At 61.6% G+C, this 12,967-nt stretch overlaps 2 protein-coding genes across 9 annotated transcripts in view; one reads left to right on the top strand and one right to left on the bottom strand.

The window, feature by feature from the left end:
* NBDY (negative regulator of P-body association) overlaps window positions 1-12,967 on the top strand; it is a 253,177-nt gene that overhangs the window by 110,336 nt on the left and 129,874 nt on the right. The gene's annotated exons all lie outside the window — the stretch shown is intronic.
* Window positions 1-12,967, bottom strand: part of SPIN3 (spindlin family member 3) — a 114,844-nt gene that overhangs the window by 7,621 nt on the left and 94,256 nt on the right. Inside the window, exon 4 of one of the 5 annotated variants that reach the window (XM_049872632.1) lies at window positions 1,632-1,690. The exons of 2 other annotated variants lie outside the window; for them this stretch is intronic. The gene's annotated coding sequence lies outside the window, so the exon portion shown is untranslated. Of the gene's footprint in view, window positions 1-1,631; window positions 1,691-6,257; window positions 6,317-10,882; window positions 10,942-12,967 lie in introns of those variants that run through there. 2 more of the 5 variants (XM_049872631.1, XM_049872630.1) reach the window with 2 other exon arrangements.

Here is a 12,967-nt window from a genome sequence, read left to right as displayed (position 1 = left end):
GAGACTCCTGGAGCTGGGCCTCTGGCGGCAGGGTGGGCTGACCGTTTCTGGCTGCTTTCTCGGCCCTGCTCCCACGCCTCTTCCCCATTTCCCACCAGCCAGGCTCAAGGCCTGGGGAGGAGGCTGAGGCCCTCCCACAAGCGAATCGCAGGCCAGCCCTGGGGCCGCTGCCTTGTCCCCGAGGGGTCCTAGGCTTTACACGGTGATTTGGAGTCACGGCCTGGGGATGTATTATTTTTTCATTCCTTTTACTTTGAAGAGCAGCAGCCAAGGAAAACCGGGGAAGCAAGGAGGAAGCAGAGAGGCAAGGTGTCCGACCGGGGTTACCTGAGGGCTCTGCAGAGTGAGCAGTGGCCATTTCCTCTTCTGTGTCATGGGTTTTGGCAATGTATTCTGACTGTGGTTTTGGTTTCTTTTCTTTCTTTCTTTCTTTTTGATTTTTTTTTTCTTCACGACGGAAGGGCGGAGGGACGTGGCATGGGGGCAGGGAAAGAGTTCTGGGTGACATTTATGGAGCCATACTGCCATCAAGCGGAATCCGGCACTCCCAAAGGGCGCCCTTCGGGGAGAAGTGCTCGGAGGAAGCCCGGGAATGCCAGGAGATTGTGGGTGCGGGGGGTGTGGCGGTCCTGCGGGTGCTCCCGGAGAAGGAACTCCTGGCGGCTCCTTTGCCGTGTTCTCATCGCTGGGCCCGGCACCCCGGCACCCCGGCTCCACAGTTGAGGAGCTGACTCAGAACCAGAAGCCGACTCTGATGGCTGCCATGCCAACTGGCCTGGGGCTGACGCGCGTAAAAGGGCCTAGCCTCCAGGGCCGCCACTGTGCTCCTTTATGGCCAGCGAGGACAGAGGAATCCCGAGCCCCGCGTGGCTCCGGGCAGCCCACCCTGGTGCTCCTGCACAAGGGAGCCCCGTGAAAAAGCCCTAGGCAGGCCCCGCAGACAGCGGTGACTTGCTTCTGCCGGGCCCGCCCCAAGATGGCTGACGGACAAGGCCCGCCCCCCCCCCCGGGCCGATTGGGCGGTCAGCTCTGGCCCGGGTGGGGGTGGGGCTGGGGCGGGGGTGGGGGTGGGGGTGGGGGTGGGGGTGTGGCGGGGGAGGGTTCCCCTGTGGTTGCTGTCTCGCGGCCGGGTCCCACGGGCAGGCGTCATTCCCCTCTGGGCCTCCGAGCGGACCGGCCCTTGGGGCAGCCCTGGCTTAGGCCGAGACCGGTGCGCCAGGCAGCTCCTCGCTGACCCCCAAGCCTTCCTGATGGCAAGTCGCCGCTGCCTGAACTTTTCAGAAACGGTTTCCGCTTGATGGCAGTGTGGCTCCAGACACGCCGGTCACCCCTTTCCCCGCCCCCACCCTGCCTGGAGTTGCCTCCATTAGTCTCTTGGGCCAAAGGAGGAATCGAAAAACTGCCAGCCTGCTCCCATCTCGGGTGAACACGCTGGGTTCCGCACCACGGAGGCCACCTTCGGGGAAGCCCGCATGGGCGGCTGTGTTTTGTCCCTTCCACCTCGCTCGGTGATTCTTTGCCGGCTGCGGGTTTTCGCTGAGCGAAGACAGCCCACGCGGAATCCTGCCAGCTTCTTTGGAAATCCTGACTGTCGTCCCGGACTAGAGGGTGGCCCAGGGCCAGGCTGCGTTGGCTGGTCAACCGGGAGTCAAGTCCCTCCTTCTGGCTGGCTGTCTGTCTGGGGAGAGCACTGGGGGGAGGAGGGAGAGACAGGCGTCAGAGAGCATGGGGTCCCAGGCAGCCAGGTCCAACAGGGGGCCTGAAATTGTTGGCCTATCCTGTGGACACGGGGCAAGCCGGGGAGTCGCGATGCCCTGCAGGCCTCCACCTCCCTTCCTCAGAGGAAGCCAGGCGCCCGTTGGTTCCCTGCGCCGGCCTTCTGGGGTCGGCTTTCCCACGTGGGCCTCCGGGAGGGCCACTGGGCCTCTCGGGAAGAGTGCGTGTACCCACTCCGGCAGACGTTTAGCCGCTGGATGGGGTCGGGGTTGTTCCGCCCACCAGCATGGGTAGGCCAGTCTGCAGTGCCACACCAGGGGCACGTCCTTGGTCATCCTCAATCTTTCAGGGGCCCTTTTGTGTTCGTACGCTGGGGAGGCTGCCGTGGCTTGTGGGCAGTGTATGGAGGCCACTTTCCCTCTGCTTCTCAACCTACCTTTGCTGCCTGCGGAATGTTCGGCGGGCGGGGACGGGGCATGGGATCTTGGAGGCCAAATTACCGACCAAACCTAGGGGTAAGGGCGTGTACCTAGAGAAGATTCGCGTGCAAAACTCTGATAGCCTTAGATTCCTCTGGAGGGAATGTTAAGAATCACACCGATTGCACGCCGTACCTCGGGACGGCTGCTTTCTGCCATTCCCAAAATGTTTCCTTTCCCGCCTTTCCCGTCCTCTTCCCTTCTGAAAAGTAATCCTAGGCGCCTAGACTGTGCTCGGGAAGGCACAGCCTCGCTCCGTGTTGGAGAACTGTAAGACCGCAACTAGTCCCGGCAATTAGCACTCCCAGGAATCCGAAGGGCTCTTCGAGTTGGCCCTCGGAACTGAATTTGGCACGCTTTGCTCCACACCAACATGTTCCGGGCCGTATAGGAACCCCCAAGTCTCCCGAGGGGAAAACAAAAGACAGACGGACGGAGAGACACAGAGAGAAGAGCCCTTGGCTGCGCAAGAAAAACCGAGGTCCTGATGAACATGTCCTCTCCTGTGGAGCTTCTCCCGGTTGGAAGAACTAAGGGCAAATCCAACTCTTGCTTGGAGAAAATACAGGGAGAGAGAAATGCACGGATTGGGCCTGCAGGGGCCGGCATCCCAGCTCGGCTTCCGAGGTCGCCGTGTTTGACAGCGGGGTCCGACACTGCACACCTTCAGCTACATTCGCCCTTGCTTACGTGCGTACTCACCCACAGAGGTACACGCTTACATTTTCACCCGCCTGTCTATGCAGGCACCGCATCTCCGTGCACGGCTGAGGGGGCCGAGGGCTTGCCCTTCCCTGCTCCTTTTTTCTTCCCTGTGGTCCCCCTGGATTAACCTTCCTTCTTCCCAGCTGGGGACTACAGCACAGCGCGGAAAGCAAACGGGGGGGGGGGGTTCTCCGGGCATCATTCAAACCCTTGCCTAAACGGCCTGTTCTTCGTCTGGGCCGATGGGCCCTCCCTCGGCTGTGAGGCTAAAAGGCGCCACGGGTGGTTTCCAGCTGTCCCCTCGGGCCACCGTACTTTGCAGGTGGCACGGAGGCTCTTGCCTTACTTCAGGCCTTTCCTTCCTGGATGGGTGTCTGTGGCGGTGGGGGCGGGGTTTGCTCAGCCGTCTGACAGCACCCGCGTTGACTGCAGGGGTATCCAGCGTCCTGCCTATTACAACCCTCCGTTCATTGCCATCCATTGTGGTTCCAGGCCCCCACGGGACCCCGGACTCCGGTCCCTTAGCTGCCTCGTCCTTGCGTCTCCAGGTCAGGCCCCCAACCCTTTGTTTTCCTCCCTTGCTGGGCTCTCTGGCCCTTTGGAGTTGGCTGGTGACATACTCAGGGAGCGGTTCGGCCTCTGCTCTCACCCTCGGCATGCCCCGCAAGCTGGCTGCCCCGTCAAAAGCCTTGACCCCGCTCTGGCAGGGAAACCCGCTGACGGGAGGCCGCTTGGTGGCATGATCTTCCATCCAGAGGTGGGCAGTGTCTCCCGGTCACGCCCTGCGCATGCTACGGCCCATTCACGCACCGCCCCTGGCCCGGTCCACGAGAACACTGGGAGTTTCCCGACGGTGACCACATTCTAGCGCCCTCTCCCCATTTCACTCTCTTTCCTTAGCGGGAAGAGGGTTGGTTCTAAGGAGGGCCCGTCCCTCCTCTACTCTGACTACCCGGAGGCAAAGCTGCAGGACAAAGGCGGCAAGGGGGCGTCCCTCCTTCCCTCAATTCCCCGGGACCCGAACCTTGGGGGTTGGTTCTCTCTCTTCTCCTTCCCCGGTCACCATGACCGTACGTTTCAATGTCCTTCCCACCTGAAGCCACCCGCTTCAGAATATCTCTGGGCATTGTCTCCCTGGCCGTTCTTCTCCCTAGGGAAGCTCTCTTTTCGTCCAGGTGTGAGCCAGACGGAACCTCGTCGAACTGTCCCCCGGGTCCTTTGCTTCCCGGGCCCACCCCAGGAGGAGAAAAGGGAAGGTTCAAGGTCCCCATTCATCCTCCCTTACATTCCAAGACAACGGGGTCGCCAACAAGCTGCTGCCACGTCCGTGCTCGTCCGAGCACGCTGGCTCCCACACACAGCACACGCAGCACACACACGCACAAACTCACGCAAACGCAGGAGAGCACCATAGGGACCCAGGACTTGACGCATTTGCTGACAGAAATGCAACCATTCCGCGGTCCATGAATTAGGTCTCCGCGTTGCTGTGGAGCGGACGGACGGTAGTGAACCCCGCGTGATCATCAAAGCTGGCATCTGTGTTCACAGGAAGGCCCAAGCAGCAGCTGTGTGGCTGGAGTATTCTGGGCAAAGCAGCTATGGGTGGACCCCCTTGGCCATTTGATTTCAGGGATGCCTTGTGGCCTTCTCCGCGTCCTTGGGTGAAAGCAAGCCCAGCCTGGCCACCTCCGGCCTTGTGGGATTGCTTGGCTGCCCCTCGTGGGGAGACTCCTGGAGCTGGGCCTCTGGCGGCAGGGTGGGCTGACCGTTTCTGGCTGCTTTCTCGGCCCTGCTCCCACGCCTCTTCCCCATTTCCCACCAGCCAGGCTCAAGGCCTGGGGAGGAGGCTGAGGCCCTCCCACAAGCGAATCGCAGGCCAGCCCTGGGGCCGCTGCCTTGTCCCCGAGGGGTCCTAGGCTTTACACGGTGATTTGGAGTCACGGCCTGGGGATGTATTATTTTTTCATTCCTTTTACTTTGAAGAGCAGCAGCCAAGGAAAACCGGGGAAGCAAGGAGGAAGCAGAGAGGCAAGGTGTCCGACCGGGGTTACCTGAGGGCTCTGCAGAGTGAGCAGTGGCCATTTCCTCTTCTGTGTCATGGGTTTTGGCAATGTATTCTGACTGTGGTTTTGGTTTCTTTTCTTTCTTTCTTTCTTTTTGATTTTTTTTTTCTTCACGACGGAAGGGCGGAGGGACGTGGCATGGGGGCAGGGAAAGAGTTCTGGGTGACATTTATGGAGCCATACTGCCATCAAGCGGAATCCGGCACTCCCAAAGGGCGCCCTTCGGGGAGAAGTGCTCGGAGGAAGCCCGGGAATGCCAGGAGATTGTGGGTGCGGGGGGTGTGGCGGTCCTGCGGGTGCTCCCGGAGAAGGAACTCCTGGCGGCTCCTTTGCCGTGTTCTCATCTCTGGGCCCGGCACCCCGGCACCCCGGCTCCACAGTTGAGGAGCTGACTCAGAACCAGAAGCCGACTCTGATGGCTGCCATGCCAACTGGCCTGGGGCTGACGCGCGTAAAAGGGCCTAGCCTCCAGGGCCGCCACTGTGCTCCTTTATGGCCAGCGAGGACAGAGGAATCCCGAGCCCCGCGTGGCTCCGGGCAGCCCACCCTGGTGCTCCTGCACAAGGGAGCCCCGTGAAAAAGCCCTAGGCAGGCCCCGCAGACAGCGGTGACTTGCTTCTGCCGGGCCCGCCCCAAGATGGCTGACGGACAAGGCCCGCCCCCCCCCCGGGCCGATTGGGCGGTCAGCTCTGGCCCGGGTGGGGGTGGGGCTGGGGCGGGGGTGGGGGTGGGGGTGGGGGTGGGGGTGTGGCGGGGGAGGGTTCCCCTGTGGTTGCTGTCTCGCGGCCGGGTCCCACGGGCAGGCGTCATTCCCCTCTGGGCCTCCGAGCGGACCGGCCCTTGGGGCAGCCCTGGCTTAGGCCGAGACCGGTGCGCCAGGCAGCTCCTCGCTGACCCCCAAGCCTTCCTGATGGCAAGTCGCCGCTGCCTGAACTTTTCAGAAACGGTTTCCGCTTGATGGCAGTGTGGCTCCAGACACGCCGGTCACCCCTTTCCCCGCCCCCACCCTGCCTGGAGTTGCCTCCATTAGTCTCTTGGGCCAAAGGAGGAATCGAAAAACTGCCAGCCTGCTCCCATCTCGGGTGAACACGCTGGGTTCCGCACCACGGAGGCCACCTTCGGGGAAGCCCGCATGGGCGGCTGTGTTTTGTCCCTTCCACCTCGCTCGGTGATTCTTTGCCGGCTGCGGGTTTTCGCTGAGCGAAGACAGCCCACGCGGAATCCTGCCAGCTTCTTTGGAAATCCTGACTGTCGTCCCGGACTAGAGGGTGGCCCAGGGCCAGGCTGCGTTGGCTGGTCAACCGGGAGTCAAGTCCCTCCTTCTGGCTGGCTGTCTGTCTGGGGAGAGCACTGGGGGGAGGAGGGAGAGACAGGCGTCAGAGAGCATGGGGTCCCAGGCAGCCAGGTCCAACAGGGGGCCTGAAATTGTTGGCCTATCCTGTGGACACGGGGCAAGCCGGGGAGTCGCGATGCCCTGCAGGCCTCCACCTCCCTTCCTCAGAGGAAGCCAGGCGCCCGTTGGTTCCCTGCGCCGGCCTTCTGGGGTCGGCTTTCCCACGTGGGCCTCCGGGAGGGCCACTGGGCCTCTCGGGAAGAGTGCGTGTACCCACTCCGGCAGACGTTTAGCCGCTGGATGGGGTCGGGGTTGTTCCGCCCACCAGCATGGGTAGGCCAGTCTGCAGTGCCACACCAGGGGCACGTCCTTGGTCATCCTCAATCTTTCAGGGGCCCTTTTGTGTTCGTACGCTGGGGAGGCTGCCGTGGCTTGTGGGCAGTGTATGGAGGCCACTTTCCCTCTGCTTCTCAACCTACCTTTGCTGCCTGCGGAATGTTCGGCGGGCGGGGACGGGGCATGGGATCTTGGAGGCCAAATTACCGACCAAACCTAGGGGTAAGGGCGTGTACCTAGAGAAGATTCGCGTGCAAAACTCTGATAGCCTTAGATTCCTCTGGAGGGAATGTTAAGAATCACACCGATTGCACGCCGTACCTCGGGACGGCTGCTTTCTGCCATTCCCAAAATGTTTCCTTTCCCGCCTTTGCCGTCCTCTTCCCTTCTGAAAAGTAATCCTAGGCGCCTAGACTGTGCTCGGGAAGGCACAGCCTCGCTCCGTGTTGGAGAACTGTAAGACCGCAACTAGTCCCGGCAATTAGCACTCCCAGGAATCCGAAGGGCTCTTCGAGTTGGCCCTCGGAACTGAATTTGGCACGCTTTGCTCCACACCAACATGTTCCGGGCCGTATAGGAACCCCCAAGTCTCCCGAGGGGAAAACAAAAGACAGACGGACGGAGAGACACAGAGAGAAGAGCCCTTGGCTGCGCAAGAAAAACCGAGGTCCTGATGAACATGTCCTCTCCTGTGGAGCTTCTCCCGGTTGGAAGAACTAAGGGCAAATCCAACTCTTGCTTGGAGAAAATACAGGGAGAGAGAAATGCACGGATTGGGCCTGCAGGGGCCGGCATCCCAGCTCGGCTTCCGAGGTCGCCGTGTTTGACAGCGGGGTCCGACACTGCACACCTTCAGCTACATTCGCCCTTGCTTACGTGCGTACTCACCCACAGAGGTACACGCTTACATTTTCACCCGCCTGTCTATGCAGGCACCGCATCTCCGTGCACGGCTGAGGGGGCCGAGGGCTTGCCCTTCCCTGCTCCTTTTTTCTTCCCTGTGGTCCCCCTGGATTAACCTTCCTTCTTCCCAGCTGGGGACTACAGCACAGCGCGGAAAGCAAACGGGGGGGGGGGTTCTCCGGGCATCATTCAAACCCTTGCCTAAACGGCCTGTTCTTCGTCTGGGCCGATGGGCCCTCCCTCGGCTGTGAGGCTAAAAGGCGCCACGGGTGGTTTCCAGCTGTCCCCTCGGGCCACCGTACTTTGCAGGTGGCACGGAGGCTCTTGCCTTACTTCAGGCCTTTCCTTCCTGGATGGGTGTCTGTGGCGGTGGGGGCGGGGTTTGCTCAGCCGTCTGACAGCACCCGCGTTGACTGCAGGGGTATCCAGCGTCCTGCCTATTACAACCCTCCGTTCATTGCCATCCATTGTGGTTCCAGGCCCCCACGGGACCCCGGACTCCGGTCCCTTAGCTGCCTCGTCCTTGCGTCTCCAGGTCAGGCCCCCAACCCTTTGTTTTCCTCCCTTGCTGGGCTCTCTGGCCCTTTGGAGTTGGCTGGTGACATACTCAGGGAGCGGTTCGGCCTCTGCTCTCACCCTCGGCATGCCCCGCAAGCTGGCTGCCCCGTCAAAAGCCTTGACCCCGCTCTGGCAGGGAAACCCGCTGACGGGAGGCCGCTTGGTGGCATGATCTTCCATCCAGAGGTGGGCAGTGTCTCCCGGTCACGCCCTGCGCATGCTACGGCCCATTCACGCACCGCCCCTGGCCCGGTCCACGAGAACACTGGGAGTTTCCCGACGGTGACCACATTCTAGCGCCCTCTCCCCATTTCACTCTCTTTCCTTAGCGGGAAGAGGGTTGGTTCTAAGGAGGGCCCGTCCCTCCTCTACTCTGACTACCCGGAGGCAAAGCTGCAGGACAAAGGCGGCAAGGGGGCGTCCCTCCTTCCCTCAATTCCCCGGGACCCGAACCTCGGGGGTTGGTTCTCTCTCTTCTCCTTCCCCGGTCACCATGACCGTACGTTTCAATGTCCTTCCCACCTGAAGCCACCCGCTTCAGAATATCTCTGGGCATTGTCTCCCTGGCCGTTCTTCTCCCTAGGGAAGCTCTCTTTTCGTCCAGGTGTGAGCCAGACGGAACCTCGTCGAACTGTCCCCCGGGTCCTTTGCTTCCCGGGCCCACCCCAGGAGGAGAAAAGGGAAGGTTCAAGGTCCCCATTCATCCTCCCTTACATTCCAAGACAACGGGGTCGCCAACAAGCTGCTGCCACGTCCGTGCTCGTCCGAGCACGCTGGCTCCCACACACAGCACACGCAGCACACACACGCACAAACTCACGCAAACGCAGGAGAGCACCATAGGGACCCAGGACTTGACGCATTTGCTGACAGAAATGCAACCATTCCGCGGTCCATGAATTAGGTCTCCGCGTTGCTGTGGAGCGGACGGACGGTAGTGAACCCCGCGTGATCATCAAAGCTGGCATCTGTGTTCACAGGAAGGCCCAAGCAGCAGCTGTGTGGCTGGAGTATTCTGGGCAAAGCAGCTATGGGTGGACCCCCTTGGCCATTTGATTTCAGGGATGCCTTGTGGCCTTCTCCGCGTCCTTGGGTGAAAGCAAGCCCAGCCTGGCCACCTCCGGCCTTGTGGGATTGCTTGGCTGCCCCTCGTGGGGAGACTCCTGGAGCTGGGCCTCTGGCGGCAGGGTGGGCTGACCGTTTCTGGCTGCTTTCTCGGCCCTGCTCCCACGCCTCTTCCCCATTTCCCACCAGCCAGGCTCAAGGCCTGGGGAGGAGGCTGAGGCCCTCCCACAAGCGAATCGCAGGCCAGCCCTGGGGCCGCTGCCTTGTCCCCGAGGGGTCCTAGGCTTTACACGGTGATTTGGAGTCACGGCCTGGGGATGTATTATTTTTTCATTCCTTTTACTTTGAAGAGCAGCAGCCAAGGAAAACCGGGGAAGCAAGGAGGAAGCAGAGAGGCAAGGTGTCCGACCGGGGTTACCTGAGGGCTCTGCAGAGTGAGCAGTGGCCATTTCCTCTTCTGTGTCATGGGTTTTGGCAATGTATTCTGACTGTGGTTTTGGTTTCTTTTCTTTCTTTCTTTCTTTTTGATTTTTTTTTTCTTCACGACGGAAGGGCGGAGGGACGTGGCATGGGGGCAGGGAAAGAGTTCTGGGTGACATTTATGGAGCCATACTGCCATCAAGCGGAATCCGGCACTCCCAAAGGGCGCCCTTCGGGGAGAAGTGCTCGGAGGAAGCCCGGGAATGCCAGGAGATTGTGGGTGCGGGGGGTGTGGCGGTCCTGCGGGTGCTCCCGGAGAAGGAACTCCTGGCGGCTCCTTTGCCGTGTTCTCATCTCTGGGCCCGGCACCCCGGCACCCCGGCTCCACAGTTGAGGAGCTGACTCAGAACCAGAAGCCGACTCTGATGGCTGCCATGCCAACTGGCCTGGGGTTGACGCGCGTAAAAGGGCCTAGCCTCCAGGGCCGCCACTGTGCTCCTTTATGGCCAGCGAGGACAGAGGAATCCCGAGCCCCGCGTGGCTCCGGGCAGCCCACCCTGGTGCTCCTGCACAAGGGAGCCCCGTGAAAAAGCCCTAGGCAGGCCCCGCAGACAGCGGTGACTTGCTTCTGCCGGGCCCGCCCCAAGATGGCTGACGGACAAGGCCCGCCCCCCCCCCGGGCCGATTGGGCGGTCAGCTCTGGCCCGGGTGGGGGTGGGGCTGGGGCGGGGGTGGGGGTGGGGGTGGGGGTGGGGGTGTGGCGGGGGAGGGTTCCCCTGTGGTTGCTGTCTCGCGGCCGGGTCCCACGGGCAGGCGTCATTCCCCTCTGGGCCTCCGAGCGGACCGGCCCTTGGGGCAGCCCTGGCTTAGGCCGAGACCGGTGCGCCAGGCAGCTCCTCGCTGACCCCCAAGCCTTCCTGATGGCAAGTCGCCGCTGCCTGAACTTTTCAGAAACGGTTTCCGCTTGATGGCAGTGTGGCTCCAGACACGCCGGTCACCCCTTTCCCCGCCCCCACCCTGCCTGGAGTTGCCTCCATTAGTCTCTTGGGCCAAAGGAGGAATCGAAAAACTGCCAGCCTGCTCCCATCTCGGGTGAACACGCTGGGTTCCGCACCACGGAGGCCACCTTCGGGGAAGCCCGCATGGGCGGCTGTGTTTTGTCCCTTCCACCTCGCTCGGTGATTCTTTGCCGGCTGCGGGTTTTCGCTGAGCGAAGACAGCCCACGCGGAATCCTGCCAGCTTCTTTGGAAATCCTGACTGTCGTCCCGGACTAGAGGGTGGCCCAGGGCCAGGCTGCGTTGGCTGGTCAACCGGGAGTCAAGTCCCTCCTTCTGGCTGGCTGTCTGTCTGGGGAGAGCACTGGGGGGAGGAGGGAGAGACAGGCGTCAGAGAGCATGGGGTCCCAGGCAGCCAGGTCCAACAGGGGGCCTGAAATTGTTGGCCTATCCTGTGGACACGGGGCAAGCCGGGGAGTCGCGATGCCCTGCAGGCCTCCACCTCCCTTCCTCAGAGGAAGCCAGGCGCCCGTTGGTTCCCTGCGCCGGCCTTCTGGGGTCGGCTTTCCCACGTGGGCCTCCGGGAGGGCCACTGGGCCTCTCGGGAAGAGTGCGTGTACCCACTCCGGCAGACGTTTAGCCGCTGGATGGGGTCGGGGTTGTTCCGCCCACCAGCATGGGTAGGCCAGTCTGCAGTGCCACACCAGGGGCACGTCCTTGGTCATCCTCAATCTTTCAGGGGCCCTTTTGTGTTCGTACGCTGGGGAGGCTGCCGTGGCTTGTGGGCAGTGTATGGAGGCCACTTTCCCTCTGCTTCTCAACCTACCTTTGCTGCCTGCGGAATGTTCGGCGGGCGGGGACGGGGCATGGGATCTTGGAGGCCAAATTACCGACCAAACCTAGGGGTAAGGGCGTGTACCTAGAGAAGATTCGCGTGCAAAACTCTGATAGCCTTAGATTCCTCTGGAGGGAATGTTAAGAATCACACCGATTGCACGCCGTACCTCGGGACGGCTGCTTTCTGCCATTCCCAAAATGTTTCCTTTCCCGCCTTTCCCGTCCTCTTCCCTTCTGAAAAGTAATCCTAGGCGCCTAGACTGTGCTCGGGAAGGCACAGCCTCGCTCCGTGTTGGAGAACTGTAAGACCGCAACTAGTCCCGGCAATTAGCACTCCCAGGAATCCGAAGGGCTCTTCGAGTTGGCCCTCGGAACTGAATTTGGCACGCTTTGCTCCACACCAACATGTTCCGGGCCGTATAGGAACCCCCAAGTCTCCCGAGGGGAAAACAAAAGACAGACGGACGGAGAGACACAGAGAGAAGAGCCCTTGGCTGCGCAAGAAAAACCGAGGTCCTGATGAACATGTCCTCTCCTGTGGAGCTTCTCCCGGTTGGAAGAACTAAGGGCAAATCCAACTCTTGCTTGGAGAAAATACAGGGAGAGAGAAATGCACGGATTGGGCCTGCAGGGGCCGGCATCCCAGCTCGGCTTCCGAGGTCGCCGTGTTTGACAGCGGGGTCCGACACTGCACACCTTCAGCTACATTCGCCCTTGCTTACGTGCGTACTCACCCACAGAGGTACACGCTTACATTTTCACCCGCCTGTCTATGCAGGCACCGCATCTCCGTGCACGGCTGAGGGGGCCGAGGGCTTGCCCTTCCCTGCTCCTTTTTTCTTCCCTGTGGTCCCCCTGGATTAACCTTCCTTCTTCCCAGCTGGGGACTACAGCACAGCGCGGAAAGCAAACGGGGGGGGGGGGTTCTCCGGGCATCATTCAAACCCTTGCCTAAACGGCCTGTTCTTCGTCTGGGCCGATGGGCCCTCCCTCGGCTGTGAGGCTAAAAGGCGCCACGGGTGGTTTCCAGCTGTCCCCTCGGGCCACCGTACTTTGCAGGTGGCACGGAGGCTCTTGCCTTACTTCAGGCCTTTCCTTCCTGGATGGGTGTCTGTGGCGGTGGGGGCGGGGTTTGCTCAGCCGTCTGACAGCACCCGCGTTGACTGCAGGGGTATCCAGCGTCCTGCCTATTACAACCCTCCGTTCATTGCCATCCATTGTGGTTCCAGGCCCCCACGGGACCCCGGACTCCGGTCCCTTAGCTGCCTCGTCCTTGCGTCTCCAGGTCAGGCCCCCAACCCTTTGTTTTCCTCCCTTGCTGGGCTCTCTGGCCCTTTGGAGTTGGCTGGTGACATACTCAGGGAGCGGTTCGGCCTCTGCTCTCACCCTCGGCATGCCCCGCAAGCTGGCTGCCCCGTCAAAAGCCTTGACCCCGCTCTGGCAGGGAAACCCGCTGACGGGAGGCCGCTTGGTGGCATGATCTTCCATCCAGAGGTGGGCAGTGTCTCCCGGTCACGCCCTGCGCATGCTACGGCCCATTCACGCACCGCCCC

This window comes from Elephas maximus, chromosome X (assembly GCF_024166365.1).
Source record: "Elephas maximus indicus isolate mEleMax1 chromosome X, mEleMax1 primary haplotype, whole genome shotgun sequence".
NCBI classification, from domain to species: Eukaryota; Metazoa; Chordata; class Mammalia; order Proboscidea; family Elephantidae; genus Elephas; species Elephas maximus.
The sequence above is the reverse complement of the archived record's forward strand: the minus strand, read 5'-3'. Positions and strand labels throughout refer to the sequence as shown.